The sequence below is a fragment of the Nannospalax galili genome, unplaced genomic scaffold (genome assembly GCF_000622305.1).
Source record: "Nannospalax galili isolate Female #2095 unplaced genomic scaffold, S.galili_v1.0 scaffold336, whole genome shotgun sequence".
NCBI lineage: Eukaryota > Metazoa > Chordata > Mammalia > Rodentia > Spalacidae > Nannospalax > Nannospalax galili.
The window spans coordinates 9,887,573-9,911,154 of NW_008343385.1; the positions used below are offsets into that span (position 1 = coordinate 9,887,573).

A 23,582-nucleotide genomic window follows, 5' to 3' on the forward strand; every position below is an offset into this window, starting at 1 on the left:
CAGAAGAAGCCCTAATCACCACATGAACACATGGAGATTAAACAATATGCTCCTGAATTATGAATGGGTAAAAAGAGAAATTAAGAAAGAAATAAAAGTATTCCTGGAACTAAATGAAAAGGACAATACAGCACAACAAAACCTGGGACATGCTGAAAGCTGTCCTTAGAGGGAAGTTTACAGCTATAAGTGCCTACGTCAAAAAACTGGAAAGAACACAAATAAATGACTTAACATTGCAACTCAAGACACTTCAAAAGCAACAACTAATGAAACCCAAATACAGCAGACAAGAAGAAATAACAAAAATCAGGGCAGAAATTAATGAAATCAAAACAAAGAAAACAAGACAAAGAATCAACGAATCCAAGAGCTGGTTCTTTGAAAAGATAAACAAGATTGACAGACCACTAGCCCAGTTAATCAAAAGAAAGTAAGAGCACCTCCAAATCAAGAAAATCGGAGATGAAAGGGGAAACATCACCACAGATGCCAGAAAGATACAGAACATTATTAGGGAACACTTTAAAAACATATATGGTACTAAATATGAAAACCTACAAGAAATGGATGGATACCTAAAGGCATGGGAACCACTAAAATTAAACCAAGAAGAGATCAACAGTTTAAACATTCCCATAACATGTAAGGAAATTGAAACAGTAATACAGAGCCTCCCAACTAAAAAAAGCCCAGGCCCAGATGGATTTACAACAGAATTCTACCAGACATTTAAAGAAGACCACCAACCAATACTACTTAAATTATTCAAAATGATAGAAACTGAGAGAGAACTGCCAAATTCCTTCTATGAAGCCAGCATCACTCTAATAGCCAAACTGGGTAAAGACACAACCAAAAAAGAAAACTATAGACCATATCCTCAATGAACATACAAGCAAAAATTCTCAACAAAATACTTGCAAACTGCATACAGACACACATCAAAAAGTTCATTCACCAAGATCAAGTCGTCTTTATTCCAGAGATCCATGGATGGTTCAATATATGAAAGTCAATAAACGTCATTAATCATATAAACGGACTCAAAGACAAAAACCACATTGTCATTTCAATAGATGCAGAAAAGGCTTTTGAAAAAATTCAGCATGGATTTATGTTCAAAGTCCTAGCAGGAATTGGACTGGAGGGAGCATACCTCAACATAATTAAAGCTATATACAACAAATCCATGACATACCTCAACATATTTAAAGCCATGTACAACAAGCACACAGCCAACATCATTCTAAATGGAGAAGAACTGGAACATTCCCATTAAAATCTGGAACCAGACAAGGATGTCCACTATCTTCACTCCTTTTCACCATAGCGATTAAAACTCTAACTAGGCAATAAGACAGGACAAGGAAACTCAAGGGGTACTAATCGAAAAAGAAGAGGGCAAACTATAACTTTTTGCAGATGATACGATACTACACCTAAGAGATCCCAATAGTTCCACCAGAAAACTCCTAGAACTGATCAACACTTTCAGAATAGTGGCAGGTTATTAAATCAATCTATAAAAATCTTTAGCCTTTCTATATACCAATAATAAGCAATTGGAGAAAGAATACAGGGAAATGCTCCCATTCACAATTGCTACAAAAAAATTAAAATACCTTAGAAGAAATCTGACGAAAGATACCAAAGATCTCTACAATGAAAATTTGAAATCGTTAAAGAGACTGAGGAAGACACCAGGAGATGGAAGGACCACCCATGTTGATGGATTAGAAGAATTAATATTGTTAAAATGACCATCCTACCAAAAGCAATACATGGATTCAATGCAATCCCAATCAAAATCCCCATGACATACTTCACAGAATTAGAAAAAAAATCCTTAAATTCATATGGAAGCACAAAAAATGCCAGATAGCCAAAGCAACTCTGAGCACAAAGAGCAACCCTGGGGGGGATTACTAGACCAGATCTCAAAGTATACTACAGAGCCATAGTCATAAAAACAGCCTGGTACTTGCACAAAGATAAGATAGACATGTAGATCAATGCAACATCATTGAAGATCCAAACCCGAGCACATGCAATTTCAGCCACCTGATATTTGACAAAGGTGCCAAGAACACACAATGGAGGAAAGACAGCATCTTCAACAAATGGTGCTGGCAAAACTGGATCTCCACCTGTAGTAGAATGAAACTAGATCCTTATCTTTCACCTTGCACAAAAGTCAACTCCAAATGGATCAAAGGCCTCAATGTGAAACTGGAAACCCTGAAACTATTAGAAGAAAAATATTGGCAGTAACTTACAAGATATAGGTGTAGGAAAGGGTTTTCTAAATCGGACAGAAGTTACTCAGGAATTAAGATCATCAATCAACAAGACGGACCTCATTAAACTAAAAAACTTCTGTAAAGCAAAAGAAACAATCAAAGAAGTGAAGAGAAAACCCACAGAAAGGGAAAAACATCTTCACCAGTGACACATCTGACAGAGGTTTAATATCCAGAATATATAAAGAACTCATAAAACAAAGAATCAAGAAACCAAATGACCCAATTAAAAGATGGGCTAAAGATCTAAACAGAGAGTTCTCAAAGGAAGAAATAAAGACGGCTAAGAAACATTTTGAAAAATGTTCAACATTAGTAATTAGAGAAATGCAAATTAAAACCACCCTAAGGTATCACCTTACCCCAGTCAGACTGGCTAGGATCAAGAGAACAAATGATACCAAATGCTGGTGAGGATGTGGAGAAAGGGGGACTCTCATTCACTGCTGGTGGAATTGCAGACTGGTGTAACTTCTATGAAAAACAGTGTGGAGAACTCTTAAAAAACTAAAAAATGAAGCTACCCTATGACCCGGTTATACCACTCCTTGGCATATACACAAAGGACTCATCCTATTGTAGAGACACTTGTACAACCATGTTTGTTGCTGCTCTTTTCACAATAGCTAAGAGATGGAAGCAACCTAGGTGTCCCTCAATTGATGAATGGATAATGAAAATGTGGTTCATATATACGATGGAGTTTTACTCAGCAGTAAAGAAAGATGAAATAATGAAATTTGAAGGTAAATGGATGGATCTAGAAACTGTTATACTAATTGAAGTAACACAAACTCTGAAAAACAAATGAAGTATGTTCTCCCTCATATGTGGATCCTAGCACCAAATCCTTTTAAATTCCAGGTCCTTTTAATAAGAAGATGCTATACAGCAGTCCCTTCTGCATGAAATAACTACCATCATCATGACTTCAGCTGAGCCTGATTGATAAACATTGTCACAATTGGCTTGTTGACGGTTGTGCTCATTCATTAAAGGAGGGCCAAGCAGGGTCACTGGACCTCACCGCATTATCTAGCCACTCTTCCCAGCCAACAGTATGTAATTTGGCCCTGATCACACATGGCCTCCTGGATTTGGGGAAGGATAAAGTATACAATCTGGGGAGGCTAAGAAGAGAAGGCATGACCCATGCTGGGTTAAGTCTTTCCAGTGTACATACCCTCAGGTCATACATACACCTCAGCAACCCCTCAGTTATTTTGGTAAGAAAGCTCAATAAACTCATTGGTTCCCCAGTAAAACTTTAATCAAACATTGGCTTGACACTAGAACCAGCATTGCTTAGCATCCCCAGGAAAAGAAGTCTCACAACACATGGAAAATTTATTTGTTAATGCTATTATGTCTCATAATTATTTTTAAAAAAAGAAAATGAAGCTGGGCGTCATGGTGCACACCTTTCATCCAAGCACTCGGGAGGCAGAGGCAGGCAGATCTCTGTGAGTTCAAGGCCAGCCTGGCCTACATAGTGAGTTCCAGGACAGCTGGGGCTACAGGGAGACCCTGTCTAAAAAAGACTGAAAAAAAAAAAGAAAATGAGGATGTAAAAGATGGTAAAAGGATATGGGAATTGTGCTGGATAGCTTTAATGTCAACTTGACACACCTGGGTTGAGGGATCCTCAGTTGGGGAATTGCCTCTATTGGACTGGATGTCTGAAGGGCATCTTCTTGATGAGTGATGTGGGAGGGCCCAGCCCACTGTAGGTGGTGCCACCCCTTGGCAGGTGGGCCTGTGTTGCAGGCTGAGCAGGGGCCAGGGGAGCAAGCCAGTAAGCAGCATTCCTCCATAGCCTGAGCTCCAGCTCCTGCTTCCAGGTTCCTGCCTTGCGTTCCTACCTTGGGCTCCCTGATAAACTGCGACCTGGGAGATGTAAGATAAATAAACCCTTTCCTTCCCAAGTTGGTATTGGTCAGAGTGTTTTGTCACAGGAATGAAGACACAAACTAGGACAGGAATGGAGATATTTTCTAAAATAGAAAAAATGAGAAAGCCTAAGCAAGTGAGAAGGTCTGTTTAGGTTTGTTATGATATATAAAGGATGAGACAAAAATAATATACACTTAATCTTAAAATTTCTATAGTCATAGTTAACTAGTTTAAGAAAAAAAATATATATCTAGTCAAGTTTTATTTGAGAATATTTGGTTTTTACCCAAGCCTTATCTACATAGAACGTGATAATTAAAAGTACCAGACTGGTGGAACTAATCTTATTGGATGTTTAACAGCCATAGTTTGAGGCCTATACTAATGTGGTCAGAGGGACTTCAAGGTCAGTTTTTGTCCCTTGCCCTCCATGGTCGACTAAATTCCAGGGGACTACGGAACATCTCTCAAAATGTCCTATAACTGTGGTGAGTCACCTGTCCTCTTGTTCAGGAAGGACATGGAGACCCCACGAGATGGACTTGAAACAGCGTCCAGTCTACAAAGAGGAGGGTCAACTCAGAGGAAACATCTCATTCATGCTTCCAAGTAAAGCCAGTCATGGTTGAGCAGGATCTTTGACTTATCTTCACATAGATGGAACTGATAAAAGAAAGGAGCCAGGAGTGCCTCCCAAGCCCATGTGACCCCTGAGGAACAGATCCTCAAATGATCTTAAGTGTCCAAAATAAATTGATTTATTTGGGCCAACTGTATGGTCTTAAACAAACCCATACACCAAAGAGTAAATTCATCAGTATATTTCTTTAAGAGTTCAAGGGATTACACTTCCCAGACATTGGTCTTAAGTCTGTATAAAAAGTTATTTAGACAATTATTTCTCATTGATGATTTTGTTCCTAACCAGAAAGTGCTGCTCAGATGTAAGACTTCAAATATTGGTCTCCAATACTGTAGTGCCCACCTGTAGCTAAGGGAGACCATCAGCTATTGTTCTAAAATGGTAGATAAATTTGTTTTCTCCCCGCATCTAGAAGCCTTTGAGAGGGAACTGACACTGATTCTAACCACTCCAACAGCTATCAAAATACCTGAAAGCAAATCCTGAATCCATCACGCTAGAGTCAGCCTTGGAAGACAAAAGAAAAATGAGGAGGAACCCAATAGAGGGATGCTTTTGGAAGCCCTTGTCAAGAAATTCCAATGGACTCTCATATGAACCTTTGAAAATGGCCCTGTTCTGACTTTTTTCTAGTTCCCTGTCCAGAACTTGTTATGCTAATTACTCTTGCCTTTACTTCTCCTTCACATCTTCTATTCACGATTCAAGGATTTTCTTTTCCCTCTAGAGATGAGTTATGCAATTTTGGGGTTTTTTGGATAGACCCATTGAAGGGGTCCTCCAATTGCCTCACCCTGTGTCCCTGTTCAGCATGGAAGAGGCCAGAGTGGTCTATGTCCCTACTCCCTATTGGCAATTTGGGTAACCTCTTCAGAGGATGGTGTGATAAGACTAGGAGGTAGGAATTGGCTAAGCAGTGAGGGTGAAAAGACCCCAAAGAAAAGTAGCCAGTTTTTTGGCTAAAACTCAAAATGTCCTTGGCCAAAGGCCAAAAATGTCAAAAGTATTTGGGTGCTGGTAACTAATCCTTAAAAAGTTTTAGGGTTACCTCTTCAAAGGGGGGAATGTTAGAGTAGCCAAAAGCCCCATAAAAATAAATAAATAAATCAAGGAAGAAGAAAGAGTACATGAAGTTACCAGTAAAAAGTGATAGGGAGATATGGGAGGAGTTAGAGGAGAGCGAGTGGGCATGGATTTGATCAAATGCATTATGAAATTATCAATGAATGATTTTTAAAAGGTATTATCATATATAGTGGAAAATGCTATAAAAGTGAAATGATGAGTCTTGTACCACAAATAAATTATAATCTCAAGACTTAGATTTTATAGCAAAGACATCTTTGGAAGAAAAGATAAATCTTGATCCTTTTTTAAGTCCCACGTTACCAGCTTCCTTCCCCCAGAATTGCGTCCACTATGTTATTCAACAAGGGGTACAACTAGAATACCTGCTCGAAGCAATTTATCTTCCTCCAAGATTTTTCTTTGATAAGGCCAAAATGCTGTTTAGTAGGAAACCATATAGTGCCTGGCTGCTTTACTGCAAAGCTCTCTGTAAAACTCTTTTGATGAAAAGCTAAAATGTTGAAATATTAAAATGATAATGATGATGATTGTGTGTGTAAGTGTGTGCATGAGTGTGTGGTAGAACAGAGCAGGAGACAGAAAGGAGAAACCCACTGAACTAACCCGAGTCAGCAAGGCAGGGTCTATCCTTGCATTCATTATGGGCATCGAGAGCTATCTGAAAGTAGATCTGGGAAGAAAAACTAGAGAGCTCTGGCAGCTTCCTTAAGACCAGATGGCTCACAAAGCTCTCACTTCTTATTTTCTAAATGAGTGGTAATTTCATTCTTTCAACTCTGCCTTAATGTAACATATCAATGAACAGTGCCATCTTACACTTGTGGCACATTTCACAATTTACAAAGTGTCTTCCTGGTCATTATCTTAACTGATGCTTAACAATGGTTCAGATATAGTAGAAGCAGCTATCACCTCTATTTACAGATGAGAAAACCAAAGCCTGGAGGTATCAGTCAGGACTCTAATAGTAACACTTGAATCAGCTCAGCAAAAAATGGAAATGTATTTGCTCATTCTGACTGGATTCTTGGATCCCAATTGTTCTTACACACGTTGGAGCTCATTTCTTGCTTGCACTGTGTCTCTACCCTTCAGTTCTTCTCTCTTCCCCTTCTCTTTGTTTTTTTCCTGGCTCTCTCCCTTCCTCCTCTCCCCCTCTATGTATTAGACTTCACTGTCTGACTAGCCTAAAACATGACTGGGCATAACTCCTACTGCCTTGAGATCAGAGAAGATGGGGCCTTTCCTCTCTCAACAATGGATGATCCAAAAGAAGACCCCCTGACCCTTGATGGTCACATGACAACTCTCTGAACCTTGTGATCTAGGGATGGAATATTATAGCTCCATTATTTTGGTTTAAGACCCCTCTTGTACCCAGACTTACCTAAAGAAATAAAATTCAGGTAGAACAGCCACTGAGGACACTGCAAGGAGAGAGCTGGTCACCCTGGTCTGCACACTGCCTCAAATAACGTGTCCAATGACAGAGTCAAAATGCAGAACTGGAGAGTTCAGCATCCCCTTCACAGTCTGTCACTGTAAAAGTCACTGAGGTGTTGCTAGGCTTATCCTCACTGTTACCAAAGTGATCTAGTTCGAGACTAAAGCTTGGAGAACACTTGGCTTTTGGTTCTGATCCTGTCATTGGTAAGCTTGCCCTACTGATGATCAGCAAGTTGCCTGACCTCTAGGAACCACAAATTCCTCTTTTGTAAAAGCAAAAACCAAAAAACAGTTACTATGTCAAAGGGTCACCAGAAGGTTGCAGGGAGATCATGTACTCCAGATGGCTTGAAAATTATAGCGAACAGCATTAAAGGTTGTTCCTTGTTTTGCATACAAATGCTATGGAGACTAAAATTATACTAACATTCTTCAGCTGTCCTTCACACCATCAGCCTTCTTTAGCAGAGACACTTTCATCCTGACATTTTTTCCCTCTTTCAGTTTTAAAAAGCACATTTGAAAAAAAGTATCAAATAGCATTTCAAAATTCAAAGACTTAGCCGAGAAGAGAAACTTAGGAACAGATGGCTCAGTTGTACTTAACATTCACCATCTCTCTCTATACTGACCAGACATGGGAAAGCTCTGGAAAACACACAGGAAACTATTGACTTCAGTTATCTCTGAACAGTGAGTGAGGCTAGAAGTTGGTGGAAGGAAACTTCTCTATTTTTCATTTACATCTATCTCTACTACTTTAGTTTTAAAAACCTTTGCACATGTATTTCTTTAGTAATAAAAACTAATTAATTAAAAATTTTAAATCTTCATTATCACCAAACAGGAACACAGTACATGCCTAGGATAATGCTTGGGATATAAAACACTTCCAGTATGTTCTGGCTTATTGATTAAACTTGATGTTTCTAGTTGCCACATATCCAGTAAAATAAAACGAAGTTAGTTAGAGTAAAACTTGATTTTCTTCTCTACAAATGTATAGTGTTTTTATTAACATCATAAATGCTCATTTCTACCTGCTGAGAGTATGGGTTTAAATTCTCACTCATTCCCACATTAAAAGTGGCACATACCCCTACTGCTGAATATAACACACACATTGGTTACGGGACATAGAGAAACCAAGTTGGTCCTGACCAGGAAGCTTCCTCCCAGCTGGCTAGCCCTCATCTTACTGAAGGATGCTTTAGAGACTGCTGAGGGGTGGGAGGTCATCAAGAGTCTTACCCATCTGTGAATCTTGTGAACAGCAATAACACCAGTGTGGCAAGAAAGGTACAATAGTGGTGTGACTGTTATGGGGGTATCTAACCACTTTCTGATTGAAATTAAAGCCCACTCCACAGGAAGAAACCCATGTCTGATGCTGTAAATCTGGCCAGAATTCATGACTGGGGAGCTCACAGGTACCAGGGGTGAGCCAACTACTATTATTCTTCTAAACATACATGGTATCAAACTGTCCTCCAAATTCATCTATCTCTACCCATACATAAGTACAGTTCTCAGTCCTCATCAGAGACATTTCTTTGTACAATGGATAGTGGTTAACACAGAAACTTGTCACTAGTCAAAGAGCAGAAAGTAAATGTCAATGGAGTGCTAAGCCACAAATGGGACAGCTATACCACACCCCTTTCCCAAGGTTCAGGGACCATAAGGGAAGAGGAGCGGCACAAAGACTGTAAGAGCCAGAGGTAAGGGAGGACTGGAGTGCAACAGTGTCTTCTGGACACGACAGGACTGCTGCACATATGAATTCCCAGCAGCTGTGGCTGCTTGCCCAAGACCCACACAAGATCAAGTCAGTCACCATTTTAGCATGGACTAGGATTTACGGCTGACAGATTCTGGGGTGAAGAGAGTCAGTTTTCTTTAAAGGTGTGGCTCTTTGTAGGGCAACCATTCTCTAGTGGATGGTCCTGCACCTAGGGAGTAGATGGGCAGTATCAATTGGACTTGATAGGCCATAAAAAAAAAGACATGAAGTTGGGAACGATAGGGAGGTGGGGGTGGGAGGAGGTAAGAGGAGGAGTGGGAGGTGATCGATCAAAATACATTGTATAAAATTATCAAAGAACTAATCAAAATATTTAAAGATATTGTTGAAGCTTTTAAAAAAATGATGCCTATCTTCTTAAACCCCCATTATAAAACTGCATGTGGTAACTGTCAACCACATCTCTTCACCCATGTACATGTTACTTTGTTAAGAGGGGATGCTGGGCTTCTATGAACCACAGCATATTGCAGCTGGGGTACATGTGATATTTTCAAAGAAAATAAAGGTTTATATGGCAGCCTACGTCAAAGCTAAAAGAGAGATTTAAATACTATTTCTAAAAAATGACACAATAACTATACACTTTGGTTGCTGTGCGCTGTCTAAATGTTGTATCAGTTGCCTAGTTACATCTCTGTAGAAAGGTTAAAATGGTTATCTCTAAATCTGTCAGAAAATTAAAGTCCAAAAGTTTCATAATTAAATGCACGTTTGCTTGTGAACCTCTATGTAGCCCTTGAAAAAAGTCCCCACCAGCTAATGGCCCCTGGGATGTCTAAGGAAACCGTTTAATAAAAGATATTTCTATATATGAAATTTGTTACCTTGCTCACGTTTCATTATAATTATCACATCTGGACTCCTTCCACTTAATCATTTCCATTTACAGGCTGCTACTATAGGCTATTAAAAATGTACAGCACTGTTCATATGACTTCTACCCTGTGATAAGTGGAGGGAGCTACACATTTTAAGAATAAACAACTGATGTCTAACTGAAAGATGTTCCTCTTTCACACTTCAACAGGTTCCTCATTCGGGTCTACATTGCAGATATTTTTACGTCAGATATTTGTTCCCAACCATGGAACACAACAGAATGACAGCTTAGGTCTGGACATTTAACCTGAGTGCTTGTGGGCACAGACCTTCCCTGGAATTTGAAGGCAGGAGGAAGCAATTTTTTTTTCCTTTTGGAGTTTATTCAATTTTTTTTAATTGAGATAAAATCCATATAACATTAAAGTGAACAGTTTGAAGCATTTAGTACAGTCACAAGTGTTCGGAAACCTCACCTCTATCTCCTTCCAAGACATTTCCACCACTCCAGTAGGAAACCAGAGCAATAATGGTCTTTTTGATACCTTATTTACATTTATTTTCTAATCTCTCCACTGAAAAGAAGAAAAAAATGTGGATTTAAATTACTGTATAAGGATCTGATCAGCTTTAATTTCTTCTAGAGCTTGTGGATACACACACACACACACACACACACACACACACAATCAGTAGATGTTTAAACTAAAATGCAGAGTGGTGGTGGTGGTTTATGTTGCGGCTATACTTGTTCTTATGCTGAGAACCGAGGATCTCATTCAAGCTTAAGCAAGCACTCTACCACAGAATTACGCCCCTACAGGAGACCAGCATGGGCTACATAGAGAGACCCTGACTCAAAATGAGAAGGAGGGTAGAGTGAAAGTCTCAGAAAGAAAAAATGTGCTTGGGGAGAAAATCAAAGTACTTCATAATTCAAAGGCCGGGGAGATGGCTCAACAGGTAAAGGTGCTTGCCTACAAGTTTGCTGACCTGAGTTCAGTCCCCAGAATCCCCATGGTGGAAAGAGAGAGCTGAATCCCCATGGATTCAAGTTGTCCTCCTGCAAGTTGTCCTCTGACTTCTACAGACACGCAATGGCACATGTGCCTGCACACACACACACACACACACACACACACACACACTAAATAAATAAATAAATAAATAAATAATAAAAATAATTCTCAATTCTGTCCAGGACACTTTGTCAAAAGCACACTGTGACCTCAATGACTGATCATGTTAAATTTTTTGAGAGAGAGAGAAGAGAGAATTCATTGGATATATCAAGTAGCACAATTTGGAAGATAGAAAATAATGATAGACTAAAAAACAATCTAAAAAGCCAACTCCTAAAAGTCAAATTCCTGCTTGAGGAAGCTCAGTTACTGTTCTTTTAGGTACAATGAACAGTTCTGTTTAGACCCAATGGCTCAGAGAAGACAAAGCTCCAAATAAAAGCCACCGAAGTGCCAGGAATGCTTCCCTGGGGCCTCCAGCAACCCCAGCTGCCCATCCAGGCTGTGCTGTGGATGGCTGAGGGTGGATGCTAACGCGGCAGGGAGGAAAGGCTAAGCAAGTACTATGAGCAGATACAGCATCTTTGGGTAAGAAGTTCAGGTTCTACCATGGGGAGGTCAGGAAGCATCAAGCTCTCAAATCTAGATTGCAGTCCAAGTCATTATCCACTCAGACTCCTCTCCTCCCCTTGGCATCCCAGACTCTTCTGAAGTCTTATTTCTTCATAAACACTCCATGCTGTTTCTCACAGGGTAAGGCTCCATTTTGTGATGAAGAAGACAGAATTAAAGCTAAGAGAGCGCTGTGCTGCCTGGCAGACTTAGGTATGATAACTTCTACATATGCAGACACGCTGAAGAAGATTCACGGAGGTCCTGTGTGGTCATCTTGGTGATGCAGTTATTAAAGCTTCCATCATCTGAGGCAGCATACAGGAGGTAGCTGCTACCTCTGACGAACTAGCAGGGCAGGCAACCACTTTAAGTCGACTTTTGTGATATTACAAACATTGTCAATTCTTCTTAGTTCAGAATCCTGGGAGTTTATTGTTACTGTTGTTTGGTTGGTTTGTAAATGTAAAGTCATCGTGCTACATCTGTGGAGGTTTGTTTCCAAGACCCTGGTGAATACCAAAATCTATAGCATAGTTTTTACATGTAGTTTATTATACATATTCTCTTTTATTATTATTATTATTTTAATTTTTTAAAATTTGTTTTTAGGTTGGGAGGGGGGAGGGAAGGGCATACAAGGAACCTAGGGGATAAAGGGAAAGAAGGCGCTCAAGAGAGGTAGGACCATAATAGGATATTAATAATGTAAAAAGGGGAAATGGGGGCACCTTAAGTGGGAAAACCATGATGGAGGGGTGAGACAATGCGAGAGATAAATAATGCGTAGCTAGTTTTGAAAACCAGAGGGAACCATATTACTCCTACAACCTACTTATAAATTATACATAGCAGATCAACAAATATATGTCTAGGTAAGGTTTATCTGAGAATAATTAGTCTTTGCCCAAGATTTATCTACATGACACACAGTAATTAAAAGTACCAGAGTCGTGGTACTGTAATAATTTGCTCTCCCAGGTCAACTAGTTCCAGGGGACTATGAGCATGTCTCTGAATGCCCTGTAATTGTGGTGAGTCACCTGTCCTCTTGATCAAGGAGGCTGAGGAGACCCCACCAGGTGGACTTGAACCAGTGTCCAGTCTGTAAAGAGGAGGGTCAACACAGATGAATCATTTCCTCCATGCTTCCAAGTGAAGCCAACCATGGTCAAGCAGAACCTTTGATTTATCTTCATATAGGTGGAACTGGTAAAAGAAAGGAGCCAGGGGCTCCTCCCAAGCCCATGTGACCCCTGAGGAACGGATCTTCAAACAACCTTAAGAGTACATCTTATCTTTAAATAACCTCTAAGTTACTCATAATAACTGATACATTGTAAATGCTATATAAATATTGTCGTACTGTATCATTTATGAAATGACCAGAAAAAGTATGTAGATGTTCACTATACAGCTAATTTCTTTGAAATAGGATCTCATGTAGCCCAGGCTGGCCTTGAACTATATAGTTGGAGATGACCTTGAATCTCTGATCCTCTTGCCTCTACTTACCAAGTGCTTCCATTACAGGTGCATGCCACCACATCTGGTTTATGCAGTGCTGGGGATTGACCCTAGAGCTTCCTGCATGCTAGGCGAGCATTGTGATACATCCCTCACTCCGTGAAGTAATTTTTTTTTTAAATATATTTTCTATCTGTGGTTGGATCTGAATCTGCAGATACAGAACTCATGAATAGAGAGGGCTAATTATCTGTATAGATAAGGATTCTTCCAAAGAGACTACAGATTCCCACCATTTTCAACCCAAACCCTGGGGGTTATTCTCATTATTCAGTTAAATTAAAAGTTATGTACTAACAATCATCAGTAGGACAGTGACTTCCACTACAGCCATTTAATCAGACATCTAAGGTGAGAAGTATCCTGATACGCTTAGGATTCTCCAGTTTTAGTTCAGAAAGTCCTATGTCCTAGGAAGCCCTGCACTCATGAGAAAATCAGGACATTTTGATGCTCTACTGCTAGTCATAGGTTTGGACATCAGATTTGTGTTGCTGGAGTTTCTAAAGTTGACCGAATGTAGACTTGCTATAAAAATAGCTGAAAAACTAAGTATTTCACCAAAACTTTCCAGCTCACAGTCCACTCTAAAGATGGATTAAAAAAATAACCCAATGAGCCATTTCATTGGCAAGGCAAGAAATGTTTTCCTTTTTTTATTGATCTTTTAAAATTTCATACTGAACATCTCAAACAATCTTAATAATCTTTATACCCCCACCCCCACTAACATCCTCCCATAACACCCCCCCTCCACTGGAAAGAAATGTTTTCTTGCTTTGCAGGAATGACCCACCTTAGGTATGGAGAAAATCGAGCCCCACCTACAGACTGGCTATAATAAACCCCACAGCTTCCAGGTTCTGAATATCATATTATTCCTGCCTCAATCTCCATATTTTAGAGTCTAATAAATAATGGATAATATGACAGGCAGACATAGCAGCACACAATAAAACTCTCACACTCTTTGGTGCCATTCAACATCCTTGGAACGGGTGAGCAGCAGACAAGCTCTCCAGACTTGGAGAAACACCAAAATCAGCAACCTCTCCAGAGGCCACCCAGAGAGTACCACAGTTTAGCCAAAAAGGGTGGGGGCACTGGACTTTAACCTGTCTGGTTGCTTCATTGCCAAATCCTCTAAAAAACCCCAAAGGCTTCAGTACCTGAGCCTACAAATGGAAACTGCAGAGCCAAGACAAGAACTTGCCTCGTTAACTTTGAAACCCTAAATTCTCTCCATTGGATATAATTAACAGTTACAGGATCCTGTCTTTATACTACGTGAAGCATTTCTACCCTCGGGAACAATTAATCTCTTTACTTTGTAGTAGGTAGAAAAATAGCCCCCAAATATGTCTATGTCTTAATCCCTTGGAACCTGTGAACATGTAACCTTACCTGGATAAAAGGACTCTGAAGATGATTAAATTAAAGGACCTTATGACGGGATTATTCTAGTTTATCTAGATGTGTGCAATGTGAAGCTTTTCTGGCTGAAAGTCAGGCAGTGAAGTGACAATGGTACAAAGTCACACAGATACCCAATGCTGCTGGCTCTGAAAACTGAGGAAGGGGCTTCCAAAATCTATAAAGACTAGGAAAGAGATTCTCCTCTTGAGCCCCTACACACCCTAGCCCACAGCCCTTACAATGTAAGATACATTTGTATCATTTTAAGCTACTAAATTTCTAACAACTGGTTAACAGCAGCAATTGAGAACTAATACATCTCTCATTACTGCTGTGCAATTTGCATGATGCCTTCAAATCATATGCTTCAAACCATAATGTTTTATTTATTACCAATGTTTAATTTGCTTCTCTGTTTAGACTTTTTTAAAAAACAGTTTAATACTAGCCCAAATCTACTCAAAATCCCTCTGAGAGTACAAAACAACTTATCTACTTTGTTTACTATCTTTCTTTAGTTTGTGCACCCAGAGGCAATTTACATAAGGGACCGCTGAGCATCATCCAGAACAATAATTTTGTCCAGAAGAAAAATGTTTTTAGGTGAGAGTAGAAAATGGCAAATAACCTCTTTAAAGTTATGTGCAAAGGCACAGTAGCTCTCGGTGTGTCCTCGAGCACTGTGGATGCCACAGCCCTTCATGGGCTAGAACTAGCAAAAGCACCCTGAAGAACTGTCCTACTGAATGCAGGGGCTTCCTCCAGTGGGAAATTGTTTGGGTCAACTTGAAAAATTTCTGCTTACTTATTAGCAGGAAATCAACACAAGCTTCAGACAAAACACATTAGCTAGAAAGAAAATAGTTTGAATTATTAGTAATATTTGAAGAAAGATAGAGATGTCTCAGCCCTCACCTGAAAGATACCAGACACTTAAATCCAAGAATCTGATTACAGAGTAGCAGAAGTTCTGTATGGTCTTAAACACACACACACACACACACACACACACACACACACACTGCTCTCTTCAAATGAGCTCTAGCTTAGAGGTTCTCAACTCTGACTGTACTTTCAAGTCATCTGGGAAGCTTTGAGCCTTTAAGAAGCTATAGAAGCTTCTCCCCTAAATCTTCTGAGTAACTGGTCTGGGCGGCATTCTTGATGCTTCGATGTAGGTGATAACAGGCAGCCCCAACCTAGAACAGCTGCTCTGCCCAGCAAGAAACAGCCTACAGGCATACCCACGTGGATGGGGTCACTCCTTGGATCTGAATTCCTTCTCTTCCTGCGTTTGGGGCTTGGTGATCGCTCCCCAGCTCATCTCCCCACTGAGGAATCTTGGAGTTCTTCTAGATGTTTCCTTTACTCCTTTACTCACTTTAATCAATCCCATCAGTTCTCCCAATCCAACCCATCATCCCCAGACACAAGACTTCCCCAAGCCTCCTTCCTGTTTGCCTTGCAGCCTGTGGAATCTTTTCCAAGAAAAAAATCTTGATTGCATACACTTTTCCACCTCCCCACTCAGAAGATACTGTCTGAATCTTGCATACAACGTAGAGTCTCTCCAGACTCAGCTAGCCTCTTTAGTCGGCCACACACTCTACTCTGGCCACTCAGAATCTTTAAAGGTTTTCAGAATGCACCATGCCTTTTGGGGTCTGCATATTTCTTCGTGTGATTCTTTGTTCCTGCAATGCATTTCCTCTCCTTTTAGACTGAGGGCCCCCCACTACTGCTCATGCTCTTCCCTCCCTTAAGGTCACCAGGCCAGTCCTCTCCCGCTGCTTACTGTGGCTCTGCTCACACCTTACCCACAGAAGTCTCCCATACCACGCCCATGTCACTCCCCCAGCACTGTGGCCTGTGTGGCTTTCTTCTTCACATTCCCGCATCTGGTATTCATTCTTTTGTTCATTCATTCAACAGTTTTATTAAATATAGAACAAATGCCAGACATGCTGGCTACATGCTGGAGGCAAAATTGCTGAGTTGAAAACCACGCCTGCTCTCTCAGAGCTTTTTTCCAAAGGAAGCAGATTGCTGAAGGAACATTCATGATAAAAAAGAAAGATTGATTAGAACATTGGGCAAAGTTTTTGTTTTGTATTGGGTCTTTATATTTCCCATACATTAAAAAGTTAAAAATGAGCCAGGCATGGTGGCGCACGCCTTTAATCCCAGTACTAAGGAGGCAGAGGCAGGTGGATCTCTGTGAGTTAAAGGCCAGCCTGGTCTACATAGTGAGTTCCAGGACAGGGAGACCCTGTCTCAAAAAAACAAAAAACAACAACAACAAAAATGTTAAAAAATGAAAACACCCACACCAAGTTTCTCAAATTGTGGTGTATATTAAATACTTACATTTGACCATTAAAGTTGTATGAATTAATTGATAATTTCTGAAATTGGACGATGAGGACATGGAAATTTTTATTTCTTTATTTATATTTTATGCATATGAGTGTTATGCTTGCATGTGTGTAAGTGCACACATGTCGTACAATGCCTGCAGAGGACAGAAGATGGTGTTGAATCTCCTGGAACTGGAGCTACGGATGATTGTTAGCCACCATGTGGGTGCTGGGATTCAAACCAGATCTTCTGCAAAAACAACCAGTGCTCTTAACCACTGAGTCACCTCTCCAGTCCCTGACACGGGAATTTTTTTATTACACTGTTATCTCTGCTTTGCTATATGCTTAAAAATTTTCACAATGAAGTTGAATTTAAAAATGAGGTGAAAATTCCAAGTCACTGGCTAGCAGAGGTTGTACACCTTAGCTCGAGTAGACGCAAACAGTGTCACCCACCTCAGGATGATGGGGACCTTTCGAGACTACAGCCAGGCTCAGACGCTTTAATCTCAAAAGTTAATTGAATGTCTTCCAAAAGAAGGCGCACCAGAACCGGGTTGACCTTTTGTTGTTGTGGTTGCTGCCGGGGCTTCCCTTCTCTCATCTCATTCCCCAAGGCTATATCTTATACAAGTTATGTTACTGTCTTTAACCCACTAATCTCTTTTGGTACCATATGGATGTGATTTGTTCAGTCAACAACTTCAAAAGTTCTCCAGCTCAAATTTTTCAGAAGACAAGGGGGGGCGGAATCTGGGTGAAAATCCAATTTTAACTGACACTAAAGAAAATTTCTTTAAATTTCAAATCCATATCAATACTGTTAAAGACTCTATACATGTTTGTTTTCTGTAAAAAAAAAAAAATCACGTACTTAAATGCCCTCATTTACAGGATTACATGATATTCTAATTTTCCCTTTTGAAGTTTTGGTTAAATTCAAGATGATCTTAGAAGAAAATATTTCCAAATTCTTACCTCTTCAGTTTTCAAGGTCCAAAGCTCACTGGTGGATCTGGCGGATCACTAGCTGTAAAGACAACAGAAGAAAACATATTTTAAGAAAATGAGAACTAGCACAATTCATAAAGGCTGAGTGAGCGAACAAATGTTTCTGCAACCAGAGTTGGTAGTCATGGTAGTATCAAAAGGCAGGAAATCCTGGGCTTGCATTTCAGAGCTTTGAACATTTGTGAACTCTTTTTTCTTTTTAAGAAATATATGTAGTATTGAAATAGGAGTCCTTTTCTTTGTGAAGTTCACAAACAAACCCATGAAAACACAGAGGTCACCTAGGAACATACAAGGAGAAATTAGTGCTGACCTCAAAGCCTCATCTCTACTGGCTGACATTCATGGTGCTATGCATGCTACCAGAAGAGAAAAGAAATCATTGTTCTTACCCAGCTGTGAACCCTGTGAGCTACAACAACAACTGGCCTGGTAAGATAGGCCCATAGGTACAATAGTGGCAGAATGTTATGGGAGTAACCAACCACTTTCTAGTTTACTTTAAGGTCCCCTTCATAAAATGGAGTCCATTGATATCAGACCTGGGAACCTGAGGCTAGATAGGTCAAAGGACATAGCCGAGACCCTAACACTAATTTTCTGCTAAATATAGAATTAAACTGACTCCTAATGACTTATTAATATACCTATAGATTAATACATCTTTCAACTCTCACCAGGTAAGTTTCCTTCTACAGCAGATACTAACACAGAAACCCACAACTGGCCAACATGCAGAGAACAAGAGGCTGCAGAGTGCTTATTTCTGAATAAGACACCTATACCAAACTTCTGCCTCAGAGATCATTGCAGAAGAGGGAACAGAAAGATTGTAAGAGCCGGAGGTGGTGGATGACCATAAAGAAATAGAGTTTTCCTGACAGCAGGTCGGTTACTTATATGAACCCACAGCGATGCTGACAGTATGCACAAGCCCATGGTTATAAAAGGATCTCTAGCATGTGCGCTTTCACGGATTGTTTAGAGGTCCAAAGAAACCTTTTTGCAACCAATGCCCTTGTGAATCTGAACTGAGCTGGTCTAATTATGCCTAGTGCCTTTGTGGTTCATATCTGAGAAGGTGACTCCCAAGAAGAGTATTCTTCCTCTTAGAAATCTACAGAGCACCCACCCGGAAGCCCCAAGGAGTACTTTCCTATCCCAACTTCATTCTGACTCAGAACAAAGAGATGCTTCACATCAAGAACACTGCAACTGAGGGTGGAAGTCAAATTCACATTGGATCCTCTGCCCAAAAGAACATCTGTGTCTCCAGAAAGCCTACACTGCTTGAGACCAGCATTCATGTTACAGTCTCAGCTCAATCAACTGTTATTCCCAGAGAGCTAAAGGGGTCATATGTTTTTAAATGAGCCACAGTTATTAAAAAGAAAAAAAAAAACATTATCTCATGATTAATGACAGCAAAGGCAAAGAAAACAAGCCAAGGGCAAAAAAAAAAAACAACCTGTTTTCAGAGATTGAACCCTGGGGAGGACAAAGTGGCACTCACAAAATGAGCCTGAGCAAGGGCACACTGAAGCCAGAGTGCTCAGACATTGCTGCTGATAGTAAGCTGGCATGCCTCTCTGGAAAGCCACTGGGTACTGCTTACCAAATTTCTCCTCAATCACTATTTTAGTGATTCTACTCTTGATTATAACAAAAACTCTAGGCAAAAATTATTATCAGGGTGTTAGAAATAGCCCATTTATCAATAGTGCAACTTCTTAGGCAAAGAGAACTCCATATGGTGGAGGAACAGTGGTTACCAGAATTTTCTGTTTGGGGAAAGGGGTGGTTATTGCTTGTTCTAGACAAGGACTCAACCAATGAGCTCCATCCCAAGTCCACATACAAGAAACTTAAACGATGAGGAAAATGCATGCCACACAGTTTAAATGAAAGACAAATGCACAACACGGTGTACAGTGTAGCCTCAACCAATTTCCCAACATCTACCTTCATGCATTATTTGAAATTTTGCTTTCCTGGGTTTTAGTTGCTTTCAGTCTGAAATGTTAATATATGGAAAATGGAAAATTCCAGGAATGAATAACTCATAAGTCTTCAATTGTGCCATTGTGGGTAGTGTGATGAAGTTTCACACTTATTCTTTCATCCCTGCTCAAGACAAGAATCATCCCTTTGCCCAAAGTATCCACGGGGTATATACTACGTGCCTCTTAGTCATTTGACGGCAGTCCTGTCACAAGGTATTGCGGTCAAGTACTCCTTAGGTGGTAGCTAACACTCTGTCACAATGCCTTCATCATTCATTTCTCTTCATCTTATCCTACGGGCATTATTATCATCTCAAGAAGGGGAGAGAAGGGAAGGAATGAGATAACTCAAGAAAGACTACACACACAGAGCTTTTATGACAGTACATTGTTTCAGTGGTCCTGTTTTGTTATAATTGTTGATCATCTCTTTCTGTGCCTAATTTATACACTAAACTTTATCATAGATATAAATGTATAGGAAAACATAATACATATGGGGCTTGACACTAACTGCAGTTTTAGGGATCCACTGGGGGTCATAGAACACCACCCTAAAGATAAAGAGAAACCACTATACATATTCTTCTACTGTATACATTCTATAATATTTTAGTATATTTTCTAATATTCATCTATGTAACATTTTTTTGTAGTGCTAGAAATCAAACCCAATGCCTTGTGCACTATAAGCATGCACTCTACCACTGAGCTACATCTCCAGCCCCATAACATTCTACTTATACTATAAACACACATGCATATTATGGGCAAGCATACAATGTTCTAATATGCCTTACATATAATATCTTTCCGATATATATTTTTAAAAAGAAACCGAAAGAAAATACATCAAAATACAAACAGCATACTACTTCTGCTTTATGGGGTGATGGAAGTCAAAGAAATGGCTAGTTACGCTGTAAAATCTGCTTCCTTCTCTTCCATGATTTTAGCAGAATTCTAAGCTGTACACATACACATCAGGAGAAGCTACTTCTCCCAGCCTTCCTTGCTGCTGGGTGTGCAGCCAAGTGACAAAGTTCAATGGATGACAGCAAACCTAATATGCGTGCCTGTCTACTTTCTTTCTTCCTGCTGGGCTCTTAAAGCCTTAGACCATAGAAGCAAGGGAAGCATGCTCAAGAATGATGCGACAACATGCCAGAAGAGCCTGGTCCATGCATGAAGTGAAGACAGCTTACTAGTCCTGGGTCACTCACCTCAGGTCTCTACTACATGTGGCTCAACCAACAACTAAATTAATAAATGGGATCATTCTTACTTTTGTTCTTTATAATTTTCAATATTTTCCAAATTTTCAATGATCACCATGAATTACTTTAAGGATCAGAAAAATATTAAGGTAAGCTTTATTTACTATTAGATAAAAAATTGTGTGTGTGTGTGTGTGTGTGTGTGTGTGTGTGTGTGTGTACGGGCACACATATCACAGCATGAGTGATGATAGAAGTCAGGACAACTTATAGAGTGGGTTTTCTCCTTCACAACATGGGTCCAGGGGGGAGGTCCAACTCTGATCATCATGTTTGGTAGCAAGTGCTACCCAGCAAGCCAGCTTACTGGCCCAAGTTAAGTTTCATTTATTAATGTTAATGTAATTAATGTAATATATTAATGTAATTTAATTAATCGAAACTTGAAAGAAATTTAAGCAATACATGCCTTCTTTCTACCTATGAAAATAAAAATAAAATCTATACTTTAGAACTAATTATGTCATAGGCCAGGCACAAATCATGCACGCATAAACTCTAAATTTAATCACACCTTAACTTTATTTCAATCCATTTGAATTAGGAAATTTTATTCTAACTCTCAGTAAAATCTGCTTTAAACTCTGCTTTAAAATCGGCTTGGGGCATGCACTAAAGAATGACAGTTTCAGTCAATACATTATAATCATTTGAGAACATACCCAGACTTGTGAAGGTGAATTTAAAAAGTTTCATGTGTGCCCCCAAACCTTTAGTTCAATGGTTTTGTTTATTCTTCAGTGGAATCATAATGAATCAGTCCTATAAAATTCCACTAGCCCAGGCCCATGTCCATCAATCAAACGTGTACTTTTATTTTATTTTCCCTTGGAGTGATGGCAGATTTATCAGAACTCTCATAAACTCACTGGTCTTCTTGGTGACCATGGGCCTGCCTGGTAAGATGGTTGTCAATATAAAGAAGTCAAACCCATCCATAGATAAAGAAAGGATATCAAGTCTGCTTATGAATGAGATCAGAAACAAGAGTCTCATTATAAAACCAGCCTCTAACTGAGTAATACACAGTGGATCATTTAAATCTGCAATAAAGTTATGCCAGCGGCATTCGGTGCCTTTTAGCAGTTCATTAGAGTCCTGTTCACAAGCACACAAGCATTGCACCGGTTGACCTTAGAGACTTACCTGTAATTATATATTAGCTAAAGAAACCATTTCTCCTTTTGTTCCCCAGAGAGTGCCAATTGGTTCCTTTCTCCTCTGTGAACCACAATCCCCAGCACTAAAAGGGCAGCTTGTCTTCAATAACAACAGCAGGATACCCAAGTCCCTTCACTCCCCTGGCAGGATGACTGCGCTAGTGTGTTCCCAAGAAACCCTTAAACTCTCTCCTGCAGGAGGCAAGTTCAAGCCAATAGTCAAAGTTCTGAGTTTGCAGTTTTTCTTCCCCTCTTCCCTCTGCAGGAACATAAGCAAGCCAGCTCAACAGGCCTAATTACCATGGTAACAACATGCACTGTGATTATGAGTGTGTTTGTTTTTTAAAATGACTCACAGATTGTTCCCCCCAGAAGCCCCAGACACACAGGCTTCTGGCTGCTTCATAAAATCCATCTAAAGTTTTCTTGCAAATTTTTTGCTCTTATTAGCATATCAGGTGCTGTGGAGAGAGATCCATCAAGTCAAATATGCCGATCTCTTTGCGGCTGAAAAAAATAAAAATAACAAAGGAGCAAAAGAAAAGAAAACCCAAAAAACAGTTTCCTCAGTGTTCTAAGATCTAACCCTCAGGTTTATAATGAAATTAATTTGAATTTGTACACTGGAGATAATTAATCGCTTCCTAATTTTAATAATTAAAGTATTTCATACAGTAGTTTTAGAGACCCAAATGAAATAAGCAGGTAAAATAAATTCCATAATAAAAATATCAAACAAAGTAATCTAAATCCAGGGTCATAAAGTATTACAAAAAAATAAATGGTCGGGTGTCATGGCACACACCTTTAAATGCAGCACTCCGGAGGCAGATGCAGGTGGATCTCTGTGAGACTGACCAGCCTGGTCTCCATAGCAAATCCAGACCAGCTGGGGCTACAGGGAGACTTTGTCTCAAAAAGACCAATAATAATAATAGTAACGATAAATGTAAATCTTTAAAAAAATTTTTTTATTTAATAACCGCATGATTAGAAGAAGCCCATGACATTTTTCACAGACTTGGAAAAAAACATCCTAAGATTCATGTGGAAGCACAAAAGACCTCGGATAGCCAAAGCAACCCTGAGCACTAAGAGCAATAATGGGGGGATTACTATACCAGATGTTAAACTGTATTACAGGGCTATAGCCATAAAAACAACATGGTACTGGCACAAAAATAGACCCATAGA

The 23,582-nt window shown here is 39.7% G+C and overlaps 1 protein-coding gene across 1 annotated transcript in view; it reads right to left on the bottom strand.

The window, feature by feature from the left end:
- The window catches only part of Gng2 (G protein subunit gamma 2), a 129,318-nt gene that overhangs the window by 92,280 nt on the left and 13,456 nt on the right, over nucleotides 1–23,582 (bottom strand). Inside the window, exon 2 of the mRNA XM_008839580.3 lies at nucleotides 17,916–17,967. The gene's annotated coding sequence lies outside the window, so the exon portion shown is untranslated. The remainder of the gene's footprint in view (nucleotides 1–17,915; nucleotides 17,968–23,582) is intronic.